General features: G+C 32.8%; 1 protein-coding gene across 1 annotated transcript in view; it reads right to left on the reverse strand.

Moving 5' to 3' along the window:
* Nucleotides 1-8,144, reverse strand: part of LOC148302280 (fibrillin-2-like) — a 121,445-nt gene extending 113,301 nt beyond the window's left edge. Inside the window, exon 1 of the mRNA XM_088271860.1 lies at nt 7,998-8,144. The gene's annotated coding sequence lies outside the window, so the exon portion shown is untranslated. The remainder of the gene's footprint in view (nt 1-7,997) is intronic.
* Between the last annotated feature and the right edge of the window lie 7,932 nt (nt 8,145-16,076).

Genomic DNA, 16,076 nt, shown 5'->3' on the forward strand with positions numbered 1-16,076 from the left:
AAGTTTACAATTTGATTATTATTCTTCAACTATATTGAAATGTCAACGAATTTTGGCATTTTTTTACTGTAGTTACATTATACATTTTCAGAGACACAGGACAGAAATCGAAAAAGTAAACAAATATTAATTACTGACACTAACAACAAAATACAATTGCAAATATTTCATTTTTTGAATGGACGAAACCATAGAATAAACTAAGAGTTCATAGATTTGTCAAAAATTTTACCTTTTCTATTTTTAGAACACGTTGACTGTCGTGTCAGCGTTTGAACAAATTTTATACGAGACGTTTTGTTGCATTCTCTAGTTTTTGTTAAGATTTATTTTGATTTTATTTATTGACATAGAGTAAAAAAAGGACATTCAATGATATTTTTAAAAACGGATATGTAACACAGATAAATAGTCGATATCTTTTAAACGGTGAAAGACAGTGTATGAGTTACATTTTGACATTTCGACGTAGATGAAGAAAAATATGGATGCTGGGTATTTGGTCTATGACCTGTCACAAGCTAGGTAAGTGATCTTTTTACACACGTGTTACCTTCACCATTCTACCCATGATTGACAACCACACTAATTTTTGGAGCTAATACATATGTATAGTGAACAATTTAGATATACCAACCGAAAATATTATGAATTAACATTTTATTTATATATATATGAGTTTGGCTTTTCAAGTAGCTTGTGGATCATTGTTTTTATCGAATAGAAGCAAGGACAAGTTATCTACCCAACGAAAAAATTTTTTAGTGGGTAAATACTTCAAAAACGTTAAGAAAACGTTACTTAAAACACTCAACTCCCTTCTGACTAACATCGGTCTAAAATTCAAAATTTATATCTTAACTCTAGTCCAGTCAAATGCACATATCATAATCTTATACGTTTATCATAAATCTCATGACGCTTCCTGTTTGAGGTTACGGCAGTCATCTATGGTTGGTTTGAAAAAGCTTTTATATAGCACAGAGTCTTCTATTTGATTGTTTTTTGTGAAAAATGTATGAGCCTTAGCGAAGACATGCACTATATTTTTTTTAAATTACTACTAAATATAGAAAAAAAAGTTTCCCAGTATGTAAAAATAATCCATGGTTTGGATCTTGCACACATCCAAAATAATAGAGTATCTGCTAAATAAAATCTGCTAAGAGACACTCAAAATGTTGTAAATAAAACTGTTCCTAACTGAATTCCTAAGGCCTAGAGACAGTGGTGGGATTCAGCCGGTTCGCCCCGGTTCGCTAGAACCGGTGCCTAAAATTTTTAGAGTTCGCCGAACCGGTCCTTAACCCTTTGTTGTCGCACAATATTCCGATTGAGATCATGTATCGGAGCACGCTCGGTTTACTTGGTTCGCATTATAATTATATTATTAATTAATGTTTTACTTTGTAAATACCACTATTCCTTAAAATCTACTGTGACACGTGTTTCGATGCATTCCGCATCATTTCACACCAATGCATCGAAACACGTGTCACAGTAGATTTTAAGAAATAGTGGTATTTAGTAAGTAAAACATTAGTTGAAAATGGACAGATTTTACGACAAGTGACTGCCGAATCAATTAATGAAATTATATTATTATAATTGCAGCATTCTCAGTTGTTATGTGAATGTTCTGTTTATGTGCAGAATAAAAAAAAAACAAATAAATGCAAAAACAATTTTTTGTTATGTATTTTTTAGTAGGGGTAGTACCTGAAGGGCTAACCGGTTTTTGAACATTTTTAATCCCATCACTGGCTAGAAGTGTTGAAGACACAACAATGATATTAAGATGATTCGTGTGACGGATCGGCCCTCGCTTTGCCCTTCATCTTCAGAGTATGGGGCGTACCCTTTAACAATGGGTTTGTTGTTTTGCAATCGGAATGCTATGACGGTCATGTCACCCATTGACCCGCGACCGACCCTAGCGGTGGTTCACCGAAACTAATCAACACCTAAATGACTATGTTACTTTAAGCCACGACATAAAAAAATCTTCTGAAGATGATTCAATCAACAGAGTTTAAAATATAATTTAATGGCAGTATTTACTCGATGGTGCTTAGGGGACCACATCGCTCACTCCTTTCAAGAACGTCATAAATAAAAAAACTTGATTTTTCAGCAGAACGTTTTTAAAGTTTCAAAATGTAATACAATGTATTAAAAATAAATATAAAGCCACTTATTGAACTTTTTACTGTGCGACAGATCTTTTTAGGTAAAACCTGAAGGTTTTTTCTCCAATTGAAAAATATTTAGGATATTAAAAAAAATAACTAAACAATACATTATCTTCAAAATGCAAAAAACAACACTTTCTGCCCTGTAGCGGGTAAATATTAAGTTAAAAATATGCCGCTTTTGCTGGGATATAGTAATTTTTTTGGGCATTCCGAAAACATGCACAACTGAAAATTGTTGATTTTTGATTTATGACGTTCTTGAAAGGAGTGCGCGACATGGACTAAATTATGGGAAGGCTAAGGGCGCTTGTCCACTACCCGGAATTCCGTGAAATTCCGTGTAATTTTGCCGTCCGGCACGTCAGTTAGCGTTTTAAAACGACGATTGGCTTGTGGTTTTGTCCATCTTTCTTCGGATCGGAGCTCTTGATCGGTGCGTGAACACGTTGCCCGTAAATTCGATCACGCTAAACTGTCGCAGTCGTTTTCATTATTCAAAACCGGACTGCCGGACGGTTAAATCCCGTGTAGTGGACAAACGCCCTAAGTCCTGATCCTTAGATTAAGGAATATAATATATTGAAGGATGATTGAGCTTGAGCTCAGGCTCAAGGGAGCATACTTTGTGCTAAAAGAAGTGGAAAAAATACTAAATTGTAAACATTTGCTAACTAACTAACTAACCATCACGCCGCTTCCCCGCAGGGGTAGGCAGAGAGAATCGAACGCCACACCACTCTGTCTTTGCAAACATTCTTTGCCTCTTCTACATTCATGCATCTCCTCATACATACCCGACGATTATTACGACTCCTGACCCGGCCGCTTTCAAGTATTTGACATACCTGATTGTGCCAAGTTTTCCTCGGTCGTCCTCTGCTTCTTTTTCCAACTGCATTCGCCTCATAAATTTGTTTAACCGTTCTTTCTTCACTCATACGCTCCACATGTCCAAACCATCTCAACACACCTTTCTTAATTTTATCGATAATGCTTATTTCAGCCTTACATTCTTTCCTTATTTCATCATTCGAACATCTATCAAACATCGTTTTGCCACACGTTCGTCTGAGCGATCGCATTTCAACTGCATTCAGTCTGCTTTCATCCTTCTTTTGCCAACTCCATGCTTCGCTTCCATACATAAGGGTTGGAACCAGAACTCCATTGTGTACTGCCAGTTTAGCTCCGCTGATAGATTTTTATTTGCTAAAAGAGAATTCCTTAAGAACCAAACAGTATTATATTAAATTTATGATTATTATACACAAGAACCTACCCTAGGACTTCTGTACTTTAAGCTAATCCAATATAACGCAAAATCTTTGTTTAACAATTTGTAGTAGATTCGGAATTTTAATAGACGAATATTGAACCGTTTTAATGAAATTTTTGTATCATAAGTATTTATATTTTAATTATTGTTTCGGCATTAAGTTTGTGGTAAGACATGTTACAATGATTAAGGAAAACACTTGTTTTATACCACTTGAGTTTTATTAATGACTACATGTTTCAGAAGTAAAATTTCCATCATTCAGGTCTGTATAATAACTAAAATATAAAATTGTTCTATAAATAATTTTATATTTTAGTTACTATACAGACCTGAATGATGGAAGTTCAACTTCTGAAACATGTAGTCTATAATGAAACTCAAGTGGTATAAAACAAGTGTTTTCTTTAATCATTATAAGTTTTAATGTATTCATTGTTAAATCAAACACAGATTTTTTGAGACAACGAAGTTGTATTTTATTGTTAAAAACACAAAAATTAATATTGTGACAATTGTTTCGCCTATTTATGTCATTTTCAAGCATTTATTGTAAAACATGAAAACTTTTCTTAAAAACTAACTAACTAACTAACCATCACGCCGCTTCCCCGCAGGGGTAGGGAGATAGAATAGAGCGCCACACCACTCTGTCCTTGCAAACATTCTTCGCCTCTTCCACGTTCATGCATCTCCTCATACATACTTGCCGATTGTTACGACTCCTAACCTGACCACTTTCAAGTATTAACTTTAACTTAACTGTGTGTTAACTTTTCTTGATGCGGGTAATCTCATCTTTAAGGATAGTCAGCAAAATAGAACATCTTTATAAATTGATCTAACTAGCTTAAATCTGTTAATATTATATGGTTTATTCTTGAAATACGATCCGAAATGTTTTTCAGTAGTGAAACATGAAGGTTGAAATAAGATTCGTGACAATTCACTCAAATATCTTAAGCAGAAATTTGATTATGACAATCGGTCACACGGTATTAAGGATACACGGCATTTTGATAATGATCTAAATTTCTAGAAAAGGTTTCTATGGTATGCCTATGTATATTATGTCTACCTCCGTAGTGTGATAGTCAGCACGCTCGGCTACCGTTCTGGAGGTCCCGGGTTCGTTTTCCAATGGGGCGTTAAATACATATAAGTGATTTTTTCACTGTAATATTTGTTCAATATTACCGTGGACTGGTACCTGAAGAGGAGGGCTGATTACCTTTCATTCATGTGCTAATGATCAAGATACCACTGCGTTTATATGATGTAGTGCGCTATGTATTGATAAGGGTTTGAAGAAGAAGATGAAGATATTATTCTTGACTTCTACCTCTACTTATGGTGCATAGGTCACTGCATCGAATCGATGTGTTAACTTGATCATCAATCGCATACTCATAAGATACTTAAATCTAAACTTAATAAATAAAAAAAATATTGCCTATTGCAAATGAAAAAGCACAAAAATCATACAAAGGAAAAATACTGTATTACACCCTAATTAAGAAAAAAAATAAACATTGAATGTAAGTCCCTCTCCAAGCACAAGAGCTTAGTCTCTATTTTGGAGAGTTTCAATAAAAGAGTTTCTGCTCAAAAAAAAAGCTTCTTTTCATCTCATCAATAGATGTCTCTAGTGAAGTTCTAGTGATTCAAGAACGATGTTTCAAAATTGGTTCATACATATACTTATATATAGAACTTCCAAGAATTTGAGCAGTGAGGTTGTCAATAATGGGTAGAATTGGTGAATGTTACACATGTGTAAAGTGATCACTTAAACCAGCCTATGACGGTCGTCAGCGCCGTAAATGCCCAGACTTCCATATTCTTCTTCATCTTTGATGAGATGTCAAAAAATAATATGTTTATAAATGTTGTTCGTGTAAAGTTTTTTTATGTTATAAAGAGGTAATTTTAATGTTTTAAACATTTTCATGCTTAATAATATAAAAAGGTTGTTAATTTTCAAATGCTGATGGTTTAATTAATAAACTGTTAATTTTTCCCGTTTGTGTTGAACGCTTTACACGAAAAGTCCAACAATTGAAACACATCTCAATTCTGGTGTGTAATGGTGACTATCATCCGACTGCCAATTAATTTAAAAGCCAGCGCTTCTTTAATTAAAATGAATCATTAATTTGTTTAGACATATTGTTTTAATCAAGAATTATGTATAACTAACCGTCTCTCGGCTTATCACCCTACAAACTGTACACTTTACGCATGCCAAAGAACTAAACATGTATCGAATAATATTCTGAACTCTATTTTACCATATCGCTCACTCCTTTCAAGAACGTCATAAATCAAAAAACTTGATTTTTCAGAAGAACGTTTTTAAGTTTAAAAATATAATACAATGTATTAAAAATAAATATCAAGCGACTAATTGAACTTTTTACTGTAAAACACATCTTTTTAGGTAAAACCTGAAGGTTTTTTCTCCATTTGAAAAATATTTGGTATATTTAAAAAAATAATAATACAATACCTTTTCTTCAAAATGCAAAAACAACACTTTCTGCCCTGTAGCGGGTAAATATTAAGTTAAAAATATGTTTCTTTTGCTGGGATACAGTACATTTTCTGGGCATTCCGAAAACATGCACAACTGAAAATTTACGATTTTTGATTTATGACGTTCTTGAAAGGAGTGAGCGATATAAAATCTGTTGATATTATAGCGGTTGGTTAATTTTGATATTTATGTAATTATTAATTATGGCAGGAATAATCGTGATAACAATATAATAAAATAACACCAGTCTGATGATTTTGATTACGACAGAACCCGATCACTGGTCGAATAAAATGCATGTGGAAAAAAACTACATAGTTTTTATTTTATTCCGAAAAATCCAGCTCCATCAAGAAATGTAAAACAAAAGTTTAATCTAATAAATGAAAAGAATAATAATAAAAAATATTGCTTATATGCATATCATACATTATACAAAAAAGGGGTGGTGCATTGTGTATCGTATTTGATTGATGTAGCGCTATCGTGATTATAATTATCTATACCACAGGTTCTCAAATGTTTTCATTGAAGCACCCTCTGCTAAAATATTTCATCGATTCAGGAAACGGAATTGCTAGAATATTTCCTTATCTGTTTATTCAAAAAAAGGGTAAGAATACAAATATATTGGCTACTTCTCAGCACTCCATTCCTTGTCCTAGGACTTTTAGGGGGCGGTATCGACCCCTAGAGGCGTCCAGTAGGGGGCGTTATCGCTCCCCTTCAGAAACCATGTTTTTTACAGACAAATTTTGCTTGACAACAAATACTGTTTTTTCTTGCGTAATGAAGGCACAGTGGAAATGAAAATTTCAATGACAGGACATTTTAAAAATAAGATTAAAACACCGTGACTACTTACCCTGTTCTTCGTTTCGATTGATAGAGGTTTTTTGAGTTTTTATGACATAACTGTATGTGGTAGGTAATATTATTATGACGTTGAAAAAAATCTTCTTGAGAATTACCATGAAATCTACAGGACATCGTATATACGACCGCATCGGTGTAAATCGTAAATTATATTGATCATATTGTGAACTATACGAAAAAAAATATCGTAAACTTTAACACATTTTACTTAAAAATATAAGATAAAAAGTTCTTGTTGTTTAACCTTCAGCTGCGTGAATTTTTTCTATATTCGGACAGGGTAATTATAAATTTATTACATATTATTTTGCACAAAAATTTTGCACAAAAAACATTTAAATGCAAATCTGTTCTGTTTACAGTATTCTATCCAAATCTTAATTCAAGTTGCGACAAAACGTCACCAATCCTGTGTTAAACCAATATGAAATCATTAAATCGCACCAAAACGTAACAATTTTACAAGCTAGAATTCCTGATCATTTAAAATCGTTTATAATGGAAATGTAACGTATTGGTGGGAACCTCCACATTTATAGTATAGCGCTTGTGAACATCGGTGAATAATGTTCATATTATAATATTTTTTTGCCGAATAACAAAATTCATACATATAACATACATATCTGTAAAAGCAGGTTAGATAACATTCGGACTGTATATTTATAATGTTTTTAGCACCATTTAACGTATTTGGGATACGTTATCTTTAAATAATATGAAAAAAAGAATAAGTGATCTCATTCGAGAATCAAGATTGTTCTACAATAAATATTTTAACCCTAGTCTAGTAATCGTATTATTTTTGTCTAGGTCGAACGATAAAGTAACAAATATTTTATCATAGAGTATTTTCTGTTTTAATGTTAAAAAAAATATCGGTATTGTGAACTTGAAGCTTATTCACCTCTTATAAAAATTATTATAATTTTTATAGATAGATGTGTAAAAAAATATGTATTTTTATTTTATTTTCTAAGGAATCTTCGTTATTTCTTTGATTTTTAATTCATTACTTATTCAAGTTTAGATGTTTTAATTACATATATTAGTATTATATTTTCATATAGGTAGGGGGTTAAGCTATCGATAAATATTAAGGGATGGTACTTACAGCAGATCAGAAGAAAGCTTCAGCCAAAATCCACCGTGGAAAGGCGCGAAATCGTCGCCAGAATTTTCCTTATTTCAAAAATGCGAAAACTCGTGAACGTCGTCCGCGCATGACCGCGGTACGGGAGCAAACGTTCGAGATCAACACGCGTGCGTGTGCAGACGTAACAAGCTAGAATGATAGCGGGGTTTATCTGCGAATGTTTAGTTAGGAGTTAGGACCCGCGTGCACGAGTCAGGCACTGGTAGGTACTGAGTAGGTACGCCCGAGCCAGGCGGGTATCACGAGCCAACTGAACAACCGAACGCTCTCCAGTCCACGGGAAGCCTGGTCGGGTATCTGCCATCCCGACTATTAGGTAACACTAGGAGAGCGTGTACAATAGTATACAGTCCTCTACTTACGCGATTCATTCGTTCCAAATGTTTCGTGTAAGTCGAAAAATCGTGCAAGTTAATTTTTTTTTTTAATACATGGTATGTTATAATATGCGCTAGTTTTGAAGGATATAAGTACATACGAGTATGTAAAAACAGAAGAGATGTACATGTACATATTTATTTAATTTAATATAGTTACATTTTTTAATACAGTTTAATACAATTTCTATACATTTATACATATGGCAAACTTATAATTTTAGTTTCGCTGTGCCTTTCCAAAAAATAGATTGAGCTCTTGTGCTTGGAGAGGGACTGACATTCAAGGTTTATTGTCTTATTTGATTAATGGTATATTTTGTCCGCCTCCGTGGTGTAATGGTCAGCGTGTTTAGCTACCGTGCTGGAGGTCTCGGGTTCTATTCCTAGGGGGGGAGGTGAAAATAAATATTAGTGATTTAAAACTGTAATATTTATTTAATATTACCCTGGGCTGGTTGCTGAAGCGTAAGAGTGATCACCTTGCCTTCATGTAAGTAATGATCAAGATAACACTGCGTCAATTTGATGCAGTGCCCTATGCACCATTAGGTGCGGATAATATAAAAAATGGCATAATAGTCTTTTTATTTTCTTTGATATATTTTTTAAAGATCTATATGTACCTAATAAGCATTAATTTTTTCTTAAGAAAACTGTTATTTTCTATTTTTTTATTTCTTTAGGAAGTTTATTGAAGTAGTTTATTCCTAAATATTTGAAGTTTTGTTGAAATGTTTGGTATTACATTTTGTTCTTCATGTGTTAACGATCAAGATAACACTGCGTTTATATAATGCAGTGCCCTATACACCATTGGGGTGCGGATAAGGGTTTGAATAAGTAAAAAATAAATTTTATATGCAACGCCATTTTATATTTAAAAAAAAAGGAATTCACGTAAGTCGAAATCACGTAAGCAGAGGACTTACTTACTCCGTTCGCTCCGATCACTTAACGCGATTACATACCGCTTCTCATAATCTGATGCGACCGTCCTCGAGCGGCCCACAGCCTGCGAAAAATGTACCGATTCCGCATTTTTTAGGTAAACGCTTCAATTGGATAATTTGGTACGAGAACTTGCGAATGCGATTCAAACACTGCGCTTAACTTTTTAATGCCTTTGAATCAAGTGCATTTGAGCAATTTTGCTTTATGACCGTCGTTATTTACTTTGTTATCTTCCACAAGGGCTTTAAAACTTATCAACTATGAGAGTATTTACGTAAAAATCTACAACCACTAAAATCATTACATATAATTTACAATGGTGATATTTTTACAAAGATAAATAAATATAATTAACAGTGGTGTCATTTTTACTAAGATAATTAAATAATAAGTATATATAAATAAATATCTTATACTAGATTTCCTAGCTCCATCCCAACTTATCATCTTTGTAGACTGTTGAAGTCAGCTCTCCTCGTCGTCAGGTTGTAGGTCCTTCTATCATTTACAACGTCACCTAGGCCATGTCTTTAAAAATGGTGATTTTTTACAACGATTAATAAATACTATACATAAATAAATATCTTATACTTCTTCTTCTTCATGGCTTCATCCCAACTTATCTTCTTTGTAGACTGTTGGAGTCAGCTCTACTCGTCCTCAAGTTGTAGGTTGTTCTAACATATACAACGTCACCTAAGCCATGCCTTCAAATCATGTTATCTTTCTGTAGCATTCATAATGTTTTTGGTCTTCTTCTTGATGTCTTTCGAGGAAGATCCATGGAAATCGTCTAGTTTACACTATATGTTCAGGTTCTCTACGTCCTATGTGCTCATACCGTCTCAAAAATAAATACTTTATACTACCTTCAATTTTCTATCAGGAATAACAGATATAATTTTATTAGATGTATTTTCAGGGAAGATGGTTACTCGTACTAAGTAATTTTACTTTTCTTATAAAAAGATAAAACACTTGAATGACACTAATTTTGAGATGAAAGTGGTGTTATATAATTAGGAATGACGAAAACATTCGTAGTTATCGAAACTAATCGTGTTTAATTAATAAACTCAAAAGTGGTTTTATATGGGTTTTTTGTTTTTAAATTTAAATCATCACGATATTTCACAAATGTAATGCTAAATCGATAAATAATAAAATAAACTATTTATGAATAAACAATAAAATAAACTATTTTAGTCCGCCTCCGTAGTGTAATGGTCAGCACGCTCGGCTACCGTTCTGGAGGTCCCGGGTTCGATTCCCAAGGGGGTTAAAATAAATATAAGTGATTTTTTCACTGTAATATTTATTCAATATTACCATGGACTGGTACCTGAAGCGGAGGGCTGATCACCTTTCCTTCATGTGTAAACGATCAAGATAACACTGCGTTAATATGACACAGTGCCCTATGCACCATTGGGGTGCGGATAGGGGCTTTATTTATTATTATATGAATAATGTTTTTTTTATCATTTCTCTATTCAATCTCAACATTTCTCATGACTTATTCTTAAAATAAAGTTGGAGAGGAAATTAATAAATCAAATGCCAAATATTTTTTTTCCATTTCGTGAATGAAAAATAACTATACATTTTTGTCTAAGTGAAGTATACGAATGATATCTTAAAACGAATTTTTTAGAGACGGCAAATATAATAGTACTGGAATCGAGTGTGAATCTAGTTAGATACACATCTCTATTTCTTTGTAAGCGTTTTTCTATTTCTCTTTCAGTAATATTGATTAAATAACCCTTTATCTATAAACCCATTCATTAACGTTAGGGGTACGAGAAAGCTGCGTCTATTCATTTTGTGGATATTTTTTATATCATTATTTCAAACGATTAAAAACTCTTTTGTGCTCGGCTTTATTTGGATTTAACGAATTACAAAAGTTAGGCAAGGTAAGTAATATACGTAGCTGTCTGTTTATTACATACGATAATCTTTCAAAAGTTTTTTTTCTGTTCATATATATATACCAACACATTATACCTACATACACTATAATAGATATCAAATATCATTATAAGATTGTAATGACCAAAGCGAATTGTTTTAAATATTAATTTTATATGTAATAACGTTAGTTTGTATATTAGAATATCAACAAGTTACTAAATTAAAAATAAAATAGATAAACTAACTGTTGAAATGCCAAAAATCATGTTTGAAATAATCACAAAATTTAATTTTGACCCGATTTTCATTCTTTAAAAAAAAACAGAAAAGGATCATAGGAATTATATATCCGAATTCTCAAATAACCATAACATATTTTATATGAATTCTACATATATTATTTTTTATTTGGTTATTTTTTATTTATTTGAGTATTAAGAACAAAAAAAAACACCAAAGAAGCATTTAAAGGCATTTTTAATTTTTTTATTTTTAATATTTTTTAGAGGACAGCTAACAGTTTTTTTTTATTATTTTTCTCCAAACACCAGTGATACATAGAGCACCGCATCGTATCGAAATACTATAATATTGATCGTTAATAACATCTTGATCGTTAGTAAGTTCTGCGCTTCAGGTACCAGTCCAAGGTGATATTGTGTAAATATTAGAGCAAAAAAACACTCAACATTATTTTGTCCCCCCCAGAGATTAGAATCCGAGACTTTTAGCATGGTAGCCAAATGCGCAACTGTGCTATGGAGGCTGACAAGTAGGTATCATATATGTACGTATATGGAGGTGTTATTTGTGTTGAAATGTTTGCTGTTTACTTTATGGTAGAATAAAAAAAGCAATATCGATACTTGTGTAACATATTTTGCATTCCACTTTTAGAAGACTTCTAAGTACTAAGGTATTATACTGTTACTTAGCGTAAAAATGTGTTTAATTTAATATTTATCAGGCTTTATGTAAGTTGTTTTTTTTAACGATTTAAATTGAATAAATTAATTAGTAAAATTAATTTAATGGAAATGATTTTTCTTCGCTTTTTACACAAGCAAACTTTGGAGTTTGAAATCCTCTCTATGTTTTTTTAAACCGAAACAGAGTGAAAAATATTATTTATTTTTCATGGGACGTGACAGCTGGCAGCCCTATCTGCTAATTCGCGATGTCCCTGTATTCCCACCAATATTACATCATTGTTCGCCGCAAAGTTCCAGCGATAGTGGTGATACATTTAGTATTAATGGCTCATTGTGGGCTGCATGGATGATCTGGTTGGCAGCTCAAGGGCTGCCAACGGGGGGACTCAGAGGGCGGCAGAAATAAAGTAGGCCCTTTGGTGCTTTGTGAAATAACAATATTTTGATTATTTTATTTTTTTTAAATAAAGACAATTATTGAGTTTTTATTATTTACACATATATTTCCATTTCATACTATTTCTGTGAGCCCAGGAGGTTCATTATTATAATAGGTATCAAATTGTGGTTCGAACCGAGAAACTCTGACTTAAGAGTCCGCGACACTAACCACGGGACCACAACCCGACTAACAGGTTAATAATCAGATATTCAAATTTTATAATACGAACCCCTAGTGGAGATTTCGTCACTGAAATATCACTTCAAAACATCCAGAACTTATTTCTGATTTGCTTTTTAAAAATATTTATTTTGTTTACTTCTTTCAATAACAATTGTTTAGAGCGACGATATTATTGTATTTGAAATTTGAAAAAAAAAAGTAAGTGAAATACGTAAAAATTGCACACATCGCAGTTATTATCAAATTAAAAACATACAACACGGCTTCAGGGAAAAGAGGGGTTAAAAAATAAATTTAAAAAAATGAATAATACTATGGTAAGGTATCATCGGTCTTCCATTTCAGGTGCCAAAAACTAATAAACTCAGAACCTCGTGTTAAAATATAAAATATCTTTAGTGCATGCTGGTCTTCGGGTCGACCAAAAATCGTATACGTTAAACATTTTGTGTAGTTTTAAGTGTGTAAATGTTGCTATGGTGGTGAAGGGTGGTATTGTTTGCATGCTGTGGTAGTGATTGTCCTGACGAAGAGACGGGTACGTCTCGAAACCGTTAGACATAAAAATCTCTGTGAGTGGTTTTTTACTAATATTATTAACATTTTTGGTTAAAAATAAATAAATAAAAATATCTATATTTTGAAAGTTTTAAAATATTTTTTACATGGTGGTGTTAAATATACCTCATAGGCTAAATATACGTATTATAAATCGTTGCACAAAAGAGAATCTGATACTTATACTATTATACAAAAATGTCAAATTATTGTTTTTCGTTTTTTTTGGGCGGCAAAATATTTTGATGTCGGGCGGCATTTTTTACACAACCTTGTTCGCTTTAGCTTTAGCAGAAGCTGCGACGGATTGGGTGCATCGCCGCTCCTCCGTCCAATAGTTGGAATATTTTCACGCGTCGTCGGCCATGCCTTTCCTAGATAAAAGTACCTACTCAACAATTATTCTGTAATGTCCTATTATCTGAATCTAGAACACTTTGCCAAATGGTTGCGAGTAACTAGCATTAATTAACGACAATAACAACAGACAACCTCCCCCCGTACCTTTCCCTTACCCCGCACCATCTCCTTAAGAAGGGTTCATGAATAATATTTGTGAAAGCCCAAAGACCCTGAAAAATATAGAAATTAACACTTTTACCTACCATATCTCTTAAAATATGCTTTTAACTGATAACATTTTCAGTGCCAAATTTTTAATTCACAAATTTAGGGTGTGATCACAAAGTACAAATTCAGAGCGTGATCGGCTGCGCGAGAAGCCAGACGTGTTGTCCGAGCACAATTTCTCTTCTTCTTCTTCTTTTAGGACTAGGTCCTGTCATTCTCGGGTCGCTCCTGAGAGGTGGAAGACCAGCTATCCTTCCATCGTTTAGGTGGTCTTCCTGGGGGTCTGATCCCGCTTATGCTGCTATTTACACTTATGCTGCTGCACAATTTTTAAAGAATATTTATTGGAATTTGATTTTTCAAATTTAATTGAAAAAATAAATAAACTCCTAACCTTTTATAACTCTTTTCTTTTGAAAACCATGTATTTATTTCGAAGAAAAACTTTTTTTTTCAACATAATAACGGTGTTTTAAGTAAACTATTAAATTACATTAAATGTTGCATGGGTTCAATGAAAATTAAGTTGCGATTTATCGTTTATTGGGCCTTAAGGGTTTCCTCCATAGTAGATTTATTTATACTAAGATTTTACGTTTTAATTTGGTGTAATAAAACAACAACTATGTACATAGCTTTTTTCTCTTTAATTTTATTTGACCAGTGACCGGGTTTCGTCGTTACGGACATCGTCAGACTAGATAGACAAAATTCTTGTGTATATACCATACAAAAATTTTATATAGGTACACAAGAAGGCAATGGTTGAAAACTACGATTTTTACATAATTTTTTAAGTTAATTCAAATTTAATTTATATTTGAAGCACTAACTTTGTGATTTCCATTTTTTAATTAAAATGTAACTTTGTTTTAAAATCATTATAAACAAAGTTACAGTTAGTGATTTTAAAACAAAGTTACATTTTAATTATAAATTTAAATTGACTGATCATAAAAATAATTGCATGTAAGTTATGGGTAAGTGTTGGTTAGATGATATTACTTTTTAGCAATAAGCCCGCCAATGTACTTATTGATTTTCTGTACATGAAGTTTAAATTAATTAATTCTTCTAACCCTTATCCGCACCCAATGGTGCATAGGGCACTGCATCTTGCAACGCAGTGTTATCTTGATCGTTAATTGCATAAAGGCAAGGTGATCAGCCCTGCGCTTCTTGTACCAGTCCAGGGTGATATTAAATAAATATGAGAGTGAAAATCGGACATATTTATTTTGACCCCTCAGGGAATCGAACCCAGGACCTCCAGCACGGTAGACAAACGCGCTGACCACTGCGCTACGGAGGCGCTAATAAATAAATTAATAAATATAAAAAAAATCCATTGACTATGACTCTGCAAAGTATTGTATTCATCAGCTTCGGACGGCTTTAATTTTCAGTACAAGTCATCCGCGAGTTTAGTCTCGTGGCCTAATTTCAGTTTCCAGTATTCGGATCACCACGCGTTATGATCAATGCACTTTATAACCACCTACCTTATTATTGTACCATGGAGCCATTTATGTGCGGTTTTCATTGTGTGTTAATAGTACCTACATATAGTTCACTCTAAACAGGGCTTGGCCAAGCAGGTGAAGAATGAAATTAATTTTATTTTAAAATACAAATAATATTTCGGTAGAGACGAAGCATCTTTGTACACAAAGTGTCACTGAAAATAAAAAAAAATCACTTATAACGCCTCACTCAATAAGTTCGTAGTACGATTGATACACGTTTTTTACACCAAATTGGACGTTATACGAAACAAATTGGTCGTTATATTGTATTTTATAAAAAAAGTTAGAATTTTGAAAAATATATCTAAGCAGTAGGTACTTATGATTAAAAGTAGTTTTGAATTTTTTGTCTGTTAATCTTGTATGAAAACTTCGGTACACATCGCGCGCACAGACTATGACAACGCGCCACGCAGGCTTGCCAATTTGACGACTAACGCACTAGCTTGTCCTAAGAATAAAATATGTGGCAGGCATTCATCGCCGTATTTAAAGTACTTATATGAATATATATTTTTTTAATTCTAACGTTTTTTAATAAAAAAAAATACATTATAACGTCCAATTGTAAAATGACC

The sequence above is a fragment of the Brachycentrus maculatus genome, unplaced genomic scaffold (assembly GCF_059751285.1).
Source record: "Brachycentrus maculatus isolate JH-2025_06_01 unplaced genomic scaffold, ASM5975128v1 h1tg000469l, whole genome shotgun sequence".
NCBI lineage: Eukaryota > Metazoa > Arthropoda > Insecta > Trichoptera > Brachycentridae > Brachycentrus > Brachycentrus maculatus.